We start from the raw sequence: 13,154 nt of genomic DNA, 5'->3' as shown, positions 1-13,154 counted from the left end.
TTCAGTCTCTGCAGTGGAAGTAAGTGTAAGGACAAAGAAAATGGTATTGTGAATCAGATATCTGTGATTTGATATCTCAGCTCTTGACTGTAAAAACATTAATCCTTGAAAATATGCTTGACATTTATTCCTATATGGCTGCTGGTGTAGCATCTTTTAACTTGAAATCCAGTCAATTTTATTTTATTTATAACTTCTGTGAAGAAAGTGAGAAAACCTTTATGTGTTAAAGTGTTCTATTTTTTTAAACATTGCAACCATATAAACAAACAATAAAATGGAGAAGGCATTAGTGATCAATAAGTGAACAGCAAAAAGTATTATCTTGGTGGAAAGATTTTTTTTTCATTTCAGAAAAAAACATCAACATTTCTAAAGTAGTTCTGACTACTCTGGAATGAAAATGATGCCCTCTCGAAGGCATGGTAAATCTCAGGGAACACATCTTTCCAGTTCTGTGTCTGGTGTCCAGCCCGTAGGTAAGCATACAAAACACACTGACATTTATGAAAACAGATTCCCCACCAACAGAGAATCACAAGGCTACTTTTTCTAAATCCTCACCGCCACCTCCTTCAGCTACCTGATACTTCAGGAAAACACAAAAGCAAGCAACAACAACAAAAGAATATGCCTGACCATTTGTATAACCCTTCACAATGCCTGAAAATGAAGTGCTACAGAATATTGTTTGATGAATAAACCAGCAGGTAGAAAGAACGAAAACTATTGTGATAATATTGCAGATACTGTGAAAAATCCATTCTGTTACTGGTCTACTGTGAATGGAGATATTCAGAGCTACATATATTCCTCATACAGAAGAGATTACCTTGAGCATCCAGTTTTACTCTTAGAATGACTGCAGAAAGAATAAAAAGCATGTAACAGAATGATATTTTAGAGTTTATCATAAATACCAGTACATGTAAATAGTTAATTGTGCTAATGCCACAGCCAAGAATGTGTCTCTTTCATGACTGCACGTGGCTACCAACAGTAGGCTCTTTTACCCTGTCATAACTTCAGCAGAAAGCTCAGCAATATTGTATCTCTTTTTCATGTTTAGTTATGGATTTATAATAGTCAAGTAATGAATCAGTTTACTTCATCACCTCAGATTACATCAGCTATGTAAGCCATATGTCGTAGGCTCATTTTACAACTCTATAATAATAATTTCTACTTTTTTCCAGAGGCAACAGAATATGGCAACTCTTAATTTTCCAGTAGGTCTTACTCATGCTGTATAAAGAAGCAAAAAGATGCATACATTCAGTCATCTCAAGATGTACTCCCAAACACTATGTCAGAGTTGGCCAAACTGTCTGATTTAATCAGCTACATGTTGTTATGTGTCTGGATGGTTCTAGAAATTTGCCACATAATGGTCACCCAAAGATGTGAGCATATGTTACCTCTGGCTTATTTCTCCCTGTACCCAGGGTTGTGAATTACCCAGAAGCCTTCTTGCCATAGCATCCCTGCTGTTCAACTATACAACATAAACAACATATGAGATCCACACTTACACTAACAAATAAGAAGCAAAACTACAGTAACAATTTGGTACCTCCCTTCAAAATGCAATTAGTAGTCTTTGTTCTGAATGTATGATCTTGCATTTTGCCATTTATGGCTATTTAACTGGGAACTTCGTATACCTGTACAAGAGAAAAGCAATCTCAGTACTATTAATTACCACAACAGTACCTGGTTTGCAAATTGTACTCGCAGAGGATTTATACAGTCTGCATTGTTGATAAACCTAGGTAACAAATGTATCTAGTATTCCTTGCTGCAAGGAGACAGTTTAAAAAGCTCTAAAATATTACTGTAATTTATGGGTCGTTCATACCCAACTAGTAGGTTTACCACTTCAAAATATTTTCTATAAGCCTCTAACAGAGAAATATTTTGCTAAAATCATTATTCATTTTTGCATGTCCTTTATTCAAATTTTATATTCTGAAAGGACAGTGTATAAAGAGACTATTTTTGAGAGAAGCATTGGGACCAATTTAACAAGTGATAGTAGAAATTCAGACAGGAATAAAAAAAAAAGATGATTCAGCTCATAAAAGTACAAGGTTATACATCTGGGGAGAAATAATCCAAAGTCAGATTCTATAGAAGAGAAATATGGAGAGTAAGAATGTTTCAAAAACATAAGTGTAGTAGTATACAGCAGATTTTCCAAAACATTTGTATGGCATAGACATAATAAGTAAAGCAAATATATTCCACATATCTTCAAAGATCGGGAAATGTTAAATAGCACCAGTCCGAATTACAAACTAGTGCTGAGGAGAAGACCAGCTTTGCTATTTTCTGCACTTCCTTTGGTAAGTGTCCTATATCGTGTGTTTCACCTCATGTGGTGAATTTGAAAATGGAAGCCATTTAACTTATGCAATATTTCAGGACTGGTTTAGATGCTAAGTCTGATTTTAGGCCTGGAAAATACACAGTAATTTTTCTGTTGCTGGGGTTTTTTTTATTACTAAATTAGTGCTCTGATGTCTTGTGCAATGTCAGTATCCCTTTGCACTTGCTGCTGTGCAAAGATATTTGGCTCAAACTTGGCAAATGTAGATGTGAAAAAATATTAACAGCTTTCATTTCATTATCTCATCAGCATAGCAAGTATTCAAAACACTTTGATATGATTGTAGATTGAATTTCAACCTAAACAAAAATCATCTGTATGCAACCATCTTTTTATGTGAAAGGTAAGTACTATTTTACTTTATTTTATTTTATTTTATTTTATTTTATTTTATTTTATTTTATTTTATTTTATTTTATTTTATGTTAATGTAGTTGAATACATTTTAAAAGTTGAAAAGGCCCTATTACTTAAAAATTAGAAGCTAGTGAATGTTTGCACATGTTAGACTCACATAAATAATCAATGTATCTGTTGAATCACACCCAGTTCACTGTTTTCATGCAACATTTTTACGTAATTTACCATTATTGCAATGGGTTATATCTGAATTCTTTGGAAATGCCCTTAAAAAAAGTTGGTAGTGACACATAGGCAAATACGGAAAACCTCAAAATGAATGACACAGCATCATGATAATATGATGTCATGACAGCTAAAATACAGCTGATGCCAAATCTGGTTGAATAAACTCATATCTTTCTGTGACATGTACAAACATACAATAATTTGGATAAAATTAGACCTTACTAAGTATGGTAATTAAACACATATCTTCTTTATATGATAACATCTTTTTTATTTGATTCTTATACATGCATATAGAGTTTCTGAACTGACCTAAGCAATTATAATAATTTTAATCACTTACAGATGACAGACCTGAAAATATCAAAGGAAAAATAGCCATCTTACCAACCTAAAGAACTCTACTGTAAATATAGATTATGTGAAGAGGAAGATGAAGACACAAATCTCCTAAAGGAGAATTCAATACTATTGATAGCAGAATAAATGGAATGACACCACAATCCTATTAACAGACAAATTTCCAACAACTTACTACCTCGGAGGTGTAGTAACATCAATATTCTCCAAATGTGGTTTTCCAAACAACAACTTCTTGTGATCAATTAAGCAGTTTTCCCTGAGTATAAAATAGTTTTTGATTTAATAAAAGAGGAAGAAATATGAAAAGAGCAGTAATAAAATAATATAAAGGTTAATATCTGGAGATATTGAGATATATGTGTCATAATATTGCATTCAATATACACTGATATAGGAAGAGTGGAAAGGAAACAGAGCAAGACTACGTAAGGAGTAATTTTTTAAAAGTTATTAACACTGCAACCATACTTTTGGCAAATAAAAATGAGCTTGAAACAGACCAAATCAAGAGTATTTTAATTATTAACAAGATACTAATCTCAAAAATGTGAGAGAGAAATGAGTATGGAAGGAAGAAAGAGAACAAAGAAAACATTGTTTCTGTATATGGGCCCTAAATTTTTGTTGACATTCTTCTTCAGGCAGAATGTTCACTGATTTCAGTGGAAGTTTGATATAATGAGAATAGCAAATATTCCTGCTACCCAAGACAGTGACATAAGAAATATGAAAACTGCAGTCCCAAGCTGATAAAGCACATAGAGTGAGATCTGAAGTATATGTTAGCCTTTCCATTTTCAAATTACTGGGACAGCTTACTTGCTTTTTTGCAGTCTGCTGTCTTCAGACATTTTTAGAATCTACTTCTGTTTAATTAAATGCATGTTGAAAAGACATACAGAAACGTTATCAAATGTATTCAGCCTATAGCTGTTTGTAGTCATTCATAATAAAACCAGTTTGATCTGATATAAAATTTTAGGCATTATTTATTTAGTAGATATTTTGGTTCACTCTTATTTTCATTCTTTGCTGTATTCTTCAGAACTTAAACATAAAACCTAGTTTACCAGGGTAACTGAACATTTTGTCACCAGATGTTTCTGTCAGAGCAAAAGTTTTTCACAGTTTAATGATCCTGAGTTTATGAGTGTTTGTCAGTCACTGAAATCTCTATTGAAACTTTCATTGAAAAAAAAATGCAACCATAGGTGTTAACTCTACATTTAAAAAAAATGCTTTGATAGTTGTACACAGAAACAAAAAAATTAGGCTAGCAGTTCCCAACAGACAAGCTGTATCAATGATCTCCTGTATCAATCCTGTATCAATGATCCTGCTTAATTTTATCCATTATCTCAGGCTTTATCTTTTGAATATGTATTTTTATAGAAGCCTGTGAGTCTATAACAATTCTAGCAAAGATTCCCTTCACAACAATGTTTCAAAATGCATCTTTACTACAACCAGAAGACAGATCAAGGGTCCACCAAGTTAACTGTATTGTTACTCAGTTCACTGTAGCTCAGAAGTATAATTGGGAGAGGTATATTAAGCCCAGCCAAACCAAGGAATATCCTTGCTTTTCCATCAATTACAAAAAGCCTGCCCAGCATAGATGTCTTTCTTTAGATAGCTTTTCATGATTGCTTTTCCCTGCAAGCTAACCCTAAACAAAACTAACAGAGAAATGGCAATTTGGTAAAGTAATTGAGTGATATATCTTCAAAGCAATGTGCTCTGATAATGACAGCTAGCTGGGAGCCATGCTAGAGCCCTGCTGTCATTTTTTCAAGATCATTGTTACTGATTTTCAACACTTAATTACTTTTAATTATTGGAGGAAGAAAAAAAATGGTTCCGATTCAATAGTATGCAATTAGACAGACATCTTGAGCATACCAGAATAGCTTTTCCTTGCACATTCTCTAATGATGTCTTTTTCTTCCATATATGCATGGACAGAGGTATGCACATAAACACCTAGGAAAACAAAAATACCTTGAAGTCCAGTGGAAAACTGGATAACATTCTCTTGAGCTGACCTAAATATGTTTTAAAGTTCAAAAACATTCAATTGGCTAGCAAAACTGAAGGTAGTTAAACAAAGGAAAAATAAAAAAGGAAATTGAGGCAAAAAAAAAAAAATTCTGAAGCAGTTGCTGGGCAAGACAACTGAAGCAAAAAATTGGTTTTCTATGGACAGAAAAAAAAAGAAAAAAAGAAGTTTAAGCACAATGTATCCTGTCAGTAAAACTGATATGGAAGGGAAGTCAGGTAGTTCCCTTTCCCTCTTCAGAAGCACTGCAACATATCACAATAATGTGAAAAGAATTGTGGGTGAAAGCAGCAGCATTAATGATCTTGGAGGCTGGAACTAGAATGCAGAAGCTCTTCGGTCTTCTTTCACCTATAAAGATGTATTAAATGAAATACTTAAGGAGGGTTAGAACAACCTGGGTTAAACCCCGTCTGAAGTACTGTACAACTTCCTATATCCTGTTACCTGGAAAAATGGTTACACTGTTACCTCAAATTTTATTTAAAATATTTCATGTGCAGATTCAATGCTCTTGGAAGTGAAGATGAAATGCTAGATAAATTTGATTCTAAAAAAATGTTTTCTGAAATAGCAATTTTGGTGGAGAAGTGAAAATAATCATCACCTTAAACCACACCACTGCTGTGAGAATACCTTGCTCTCAAATGGATGCAGATAGTATTGACAAAAGTCCATTCATTTTTTATGTTATGTCTGTATACAGTGTGGCAGTATACGGGGCTTGTTACTGTAATCAAAGTAATATATGTAGCCTGTATTTTTGGTCCCATTGGAAGCGCTAACAGAAGGTTCCAGTACTGTGAAATATAGTCCTGATGGATACAAACTGTACCATTAACTTGGTGCAAAGACTCATTTTTCTCTACTGATTATAATTGCCTTCTATGGCAAAAGTAGAAGTTATATATCAGGACTGTCTTATTTGCTCACACAGACACAATCTGCTGGAAGATGACCTAGGTACTTCTTTCTGCTGGTCAGGTGCCCTGACTTTGTTGGTTTTATAGCTTGATTAGTAGTTATCTGTCAACTAGTTTACTACCAATTACAAAAACTCTTAAAATTTGTGATGTCTCAGGTTAACAGAAGACAGGGGAAGAAAGTTTATGTATGAGAACATTTAAGCTTTCAAAAATCATAATTTTTGCAGCTTACAGGGAGAAGATTAGTGACATTATTTCAAGCACGATCTATTGAAACACTATTGCTGAAATACACATCAGGCGTTCCAGTTTCTAATCAGTAATGCCAATCAAATACTTAACTCTTTGAGAGTTTCACCATTGCCTCAGTAAATTCAGCTTTGTTTCCAAGGACATAGGGCTTAGATGTGGAATTCTGTACTGCACCCTTGAATTGGAATATCTAGTTTCTTTATCTATTCTTTTTTGTGCTTAGTTGATATCAACACTAAATAGGCACAAATAAAGGTACACATATGATGTAAACTTTTCAAATAAAGCTGTTGTAGCTGAAATATCTTCAACCATGTCTTCAAGTTGGATGAGGCTTTTTCAATCTTTTAGTAATATTACTGTTATGAAATGAGAATCATGGGAAACATTGTTCAAGGATACAATAGGACAGGACTATTTTCAAGAAGTCAATGGTAGCAATGTTTAGCTTGACAGACAGTAGACAAATGAACATACGTGAAATATGGACTCAAATGCATATGTTTAAACAAACTAGGCCTACAGCACTACCAAGGTATGTGAAGCAATAGAACAGAAGTACTAAATCTGTGCCTTTAACAACTGTTAACTCCCTACTTTGAAGACAAAGTAATATCGTAATGGCATGTTTTCAAGTATTGATCTATCATTGATAAATATTCTTTCTTCATGTTTATTGTGGAAAAGAGAAGTGATACACATATCAGACATGGGTTAATCAGCAATAACGCTTGTCACAAAATCCCAGATGCATTTCAAGATGATGGGAAATGGTAACTTGGGAACGAGAAATTTCTTTTGGGGTTACAACCAAGTGGGTTACATCCACCGACCCCATGTGGATGTCTTAGATACTTTAGGTAGCCTCAAGTCTTACTGGATGTCTGTATGTGGGAAACTGATCTGAGTCCTTGTTGTCTGGGTAGATATCTCTCTAAAAAAATTTATCAGCTAGTATTACAATATAGCTCTTTTCAGTATTTTATTCCCTTTTCTAAAGGATGTGCTTCTTGTTCAAACACAAATGCTTTTCAAAGTGTTAAATCAGACACGCAGGATTGACATAAACGTCAAAGACCTGTTTCCTGTTGCCAAGACATCTGAACCAGCAAGGTCTAGTTGATGTGAGAAGGAAGATCTTTTCACAGATTCCTCTAAGACCGTTCCTGAAATTCTCTTTCCTAATTAAACTGTTTTTTGACATTTCAGCCTTAGAGGCAGCTAAGAAAGCTCAGGTGGAGGTTAAGTCCAACCTCATCATTTGCCATTCCTCAAATTTACAGGTGTTATTATACAGGTAATTCTGTTAACTGGACCTATTCTTACCCACTTTCACTTAATAAAAGAATACAAAGCCTGACAAGTGAATAGTTCCTTGAACAAAGTCAGAGGGGACTATTGTATTATTTCCTAATTTCTTGATTCCCCAAAAAAACTTAAAAGCATATTCTGATATGGGTGTACTAGCTCAAGCAAAAAGGGTCAGGGCTGGATGTTAGAAGTGTTTTCTACCCCTATTCCCCTGTATTAAATAACTAGTCCTCAGTCTTATTGTTCCAGTGGCTTTAAATCCTTTTTTTAGAGAACCTCTGAAACAGTGATTGCACTTTTAAAGTTTCATTTTAATATAAGGCCTTAGTTCATTTAAACTTTTGCACTGCTATATAGTGTTTAAATACTTTAAACATACATCATACTTTATATGAAGTTCAGTTGCAGATTGAAAATGTCAAGCTTTAATACAGTTTTGTATTTTTATTTCATTTGCATCTCTTGCATAACATAAACCAAGTGTTTTATGTTAAGCAAGAGAACATACAATTCCACAAAGTGACCACTGATGCATGACAGATCTGGTAATACAAATGTCTAACTGTGCTAACATAGTTGAAAAATAGGCTCAATCATTAACAAGCCTTTAAAAATGACTGAAACTTGATTAAAAAAAAACCTTTATTATGATAGCCAACATGATAGTAATGTGTACTTAATCCTAGTAAACTCTTCCTCACAAGCAAATTGATGAAACACATTCATGAGGTCAGAGACAATACGTATCTTTGATTTGCTGCCAATATTAAACACATAGACAATAAACTGCTGAACTGCCAGGAATATAATATTTTATTCTTTATGATTAATGTAAAGGAATTCAACAAGTTCACATTCTTGGCATGTGATTGCCTTTAGTTATAATATGTACATTGTAGTACCTCAAATTCTGATAATGTTAGTGTCAGAAAACCAGTTTCAGAACATTACAGTAAAGAAGGAACTCAAACTAGATTGTAAAATCTTCATCACAAAAGGTTCCTGATTTCCTCCTTGATTGCTGCTTGCAGTGTGTTACTCTGCTGAGCCCCTTCGGTGCTGCTCTAGCCCAGCTAAGCTCTCAAGCATCATGTTGCCATGGAGGAGCAGGCTGTGGCCACTGAATGTCATTTTTTTACATCACTAGAAAATGGCAGCAGACTTCACACTGGGCTTGAAGCAGGTAGGGTATGGTAAGCTACCAAAATATACCCAAGCAGATCCCAAGAGAGTGGAGAAAGAAAGCAGAGACCTCATGTTCCTCCCAGCAAAGGAGGCAGCCTTTGCTGGGAGGAACAGCAAAGACATGAGGAGAGACCCTCTACCCTTCAGTCTTTTATCATGTCACCTCTTGTTGCTCACTTTTGAAAATGATACTACACTTACTTCATATTACAACAGCATAATTCTCAATGTTTTTTTCACTATTTGCTGTCTTGTGCATGGCAGCATGGCTATGCTAGTGAATTTGGCCTCAGGAGTAAAGTACATGAATCTTTTCGTGTTAAGTCTATGCGCAATGGACAAATCTCCAACTAGACTGCAACATTGAACACAAATGTGACAGGAATTTATTTCTTCTATTGAATCTTCATGGTGCCACTTGAATCTAACCAGATTCACTGGAATATTGAAATTGACCTCAGCATAATTTTTCCTTATGACAAAAATGCTCATTTAAGAACCACCTGTCCCCACACAAGCCTTGGAAAAAAAAAAAATGGTAGAAAAACTTTCTTCAGACTTTGAGACAGCATATGACAATTTATATGAAAATGAATTAATTGTTAACAAAATTAAATGACTGTAGGGAAAAAGATCATTATAAATCTAATTCAGAGCTGTCATAAAATGACTTGTCATTAGCCGAGAAAACAAAAGCTGACAGATTCAGAAATAATCTTTGGTATTGAATGTACTTTTGCATTTTTATTTCTTTTCAGAGCTACTGAAAAGCTGGAGAAAAATATCTAATACTGTTAGTGTGTCTTTTAGGAAAATCTAAATCTGATGTTTTTATATGGTTGATGTAGACTAACTATAAAAGAACTAAAAAGCAGTCATATAAGCTATGTGGACTTGTTTAAATTATTAACACCAGTTTGATTTTGGAATAAATTGTGTAATACTTCTTTTACAGAAAATAATAATAATGAAATTTAGTGAGATCATATTTTATGTGAATAAGGATGGAAGTCCTAATGAACAGAACAGAAATACCAAGCTCTACTCACAAAATAAAAGTTAGAGCTTAATAGATAGACTTTTCTTATAGAATGGTAAAATATCCTTAGTCATCAAAGTAATCTTTTCAATCCTTTAATTTCATTGAAGATATATCCATTTTTCTCAGCAAGTATGGATTGAGATCTGCATTGTTCCAGAAATTCACATAAACCAAAAAGACAAGTATATCTATCTTTCCTATAGATTGATGAGACTGAATACAGAAACTTAATGCTATTCCTGCTTATGTCTTTCTGTGTGACTTTGTAGGATGGAAATGCACATCCATATATTCTGATTTTTAGGAAAGAAGTAAAAAAATATTGCAAAAGGAAAGATTTGTATAACAAATGGTACAGTCATCTGTGGCTGAGGAGTGAATACAGTCAACAAGGAGTATATTCAGTCTGATCTTCCTGCATGAATCAAATAAAATATAGGAATTAGTAACTAGTCCTGCAAGTCATCTGAAGGTGAACTACACAGGTTGCTAGTGATTTATTTCAAACGCAAATTATCCTTACTGAAATTATAATTGCTTACATAGTCATCAACCAGCTTCACAAATGGATTTGCTTGTAGAGCCAGCATACCTGGAAACAGAAGGACTAAGTTCTATCCGAACTTGCACTGTATGTTTTTATATTTCATTCTAGACTTAAGGATAACATACTGCTCAACAAATATACATATGTAAATTTTCTCTGACAGAATGCAGCCATAGTGTTATGTATTGCTTAATAAGTAAACAGTGTTGCCTGCTAGTTTAATCAACTGCTTTAGTGCCTTGTCTTTTTTTTTTTTTTTTTTTTTTTTTTTTTTGACTAAAAGAGTATGACATGAACTCCAGCATGAAAAATAATATTTTGAAATTAATTTATCCATCCCAATATAACTGATGATTCATATACTGGTAGAATGGACAGAAGTATGTCTGAATTGATTTCACTGAATGTACATTCAGGGAATAGTGGTAAATACTATTTTCCAAACGTCTATTCAGCCGCTATCCTGTTCTCCTTCAAGATATTGGTTTTGTGTTTTGTTTTTTTTTTTTTTTTTTTTTTTTTGACTAAAAGAGTATGACATGAACTCCAGCATGAAAAATAATATTTTGAAATTAATTTATCCATCCCAATATAACTGATGATTCATATACTGGTAGAATGGACAGAAGTATGTCTGAATTGATTTCACTGAATGTACATTCAGGGAATAGTGGTAAATACTATTTTCCAAACGTCTATTCAGCCGCTATCCTGTTCTCCTTCAAGATATTGGTAGCTTCTTCGCTGACTTTAATGAAAAGCATCTGCACTCAAAATCACCCGTTCTTTCAATAAGGCATTCCTTTTGTATTTTTCAAATTCCAGAATGTTTTCAGATTTCATCATTTTTATAATGATGGATCTTAATACCTGGGGCTGTTTTTGTCCAAATCAACTACTTTTTATTTGTATATCTAAATACTAAGGAATTTGAGCCCTACAAGAATATCATAGAAGAAACAAACAAAGAAATAAAACAAAAAAGAAAGTGATTAGTAACCCTCAGGACTTACACTACTTAAATTTTGATTCTTTCGTTGACAGACAATTCAAATCATTTTATTACATTTCTATAATTCCCACTCTACTAATTTTTTCTTTCTAATCTAAAGTAGCTTTACAATGTCCTCCATATCGTTTTCCAACTCCCACTAAATTACAGTCTACTAACTACCACACAGTTCCTGCTGGTTTTATAATGTTGAATTTTGAGGAGCTTAATTTTATTTGTTCAATGCATGAATAACACCTCATTTTTACAAGAGTGGTAATAAAAACTACAAGAAGTAGGAAAGGATTATTAATAAGAATCTTGAAGTATACTTTACCATACCTAATGACCCCAGGCATCTCAGCTTGTGATATGAACAAAAAATGATGAAAACCTATCTATCCATTATATTACACAATACCAGGGCAGCCACCAATCTGTATATGATTAATAAAAAAAAGTGAGTCATATATTTATAGCAGTATTTTTGTCATAATTTTAAGACCTTTACTTAATCTGCTAGGCCACACCGAATCCAGCAAAATCTTTGAGATATTGGCAAGTTTATGAGAATTAGCAATAACTTGTGGGAATTTGTGTTCTTTAATCAGCAGGTTAGATCTCTAGTGACCAAAGGCTTTTTTGATAGCTAATAGAAAGAAATTCTCTGGTGTCCTTTTGCTGTTTTGAAATAAGCAAAACAGTGGTGGATTTTGGCATGTTCTAAACAGATCACAAAGAGTATAAATGTTTTCTTGTCAGCTTTCCAGATAGACTGCAACTGAAATTTTCTCACAGCAGTATGAGGTATTTAAGTACCACAAGAAAGCAAACGAAATAGTTCACATAACTTACCTTAAACTTTTTGGAATCAATTATGAGATAAAACCTGTTGATGTCTTAATAAATGTAGAACTGAATTGTAAGAAATAATATAAAAGAAAGATTGAAAAATCTTAAAAAAAATATAGCACTTAAATAAAACCACTTATGAAAAAATAAAATGTATTTCAAATTTCTGTCTATAATGTTTGTTTCTTTGACCTTGTTGTCTCAAGGAATATTAAAGCAATTTGTTACACAGATTTTTTTAAAAAGTCAACAAAGAAGCTGCAGTTAAACCAATCATTTCCTAGGTCTGTGCATGGTTTTTTTTCCCCCTTCTTTTCTACTCCTTTAATGATATTTTCTTTATATTTAAGGGAATGTGTTCTGAAGCTAGACAATTGTCTTAATTACATTATTATCCATGTAAATATACTTTAAAAAGAGTATTCAATAACTTTTTGTGTCAGAAATATTGCATTAAGTTATTCTTACTAGCAGCTGATATTAGTATATCTGATGGATACGGAATTAGTCTATTGTTTCTCATTCAAGTCCTTTCAGAAGCATACATAGAATTTCTGTAGTAGGAATTTTTTCCTAATTGAAGTAGATTGTAGCAACCAAAAATATACCTGGGTCTTCCTGAATCAGGGAGCCCAACTCATTTAATTCC

Source organism: Calidris pugnax, unplaced genomic scaffold (assembly GCF_001431845.1).
Source record: "Calidris pugnax isolate Ruff unplaced genomic scaffold, ASM143184v1 scaffold41, whole genome shotgun sequence".
Taxonomy (NCBI): domain Eukaryota; kingdom Metazoa; phylum Chordata; class Aves; order Charadriiformes; family Scolopacidae; genus Calidris; species Calidris pugnax.
Note: the sequence above shows the minus strand (reverse complement) of the source record.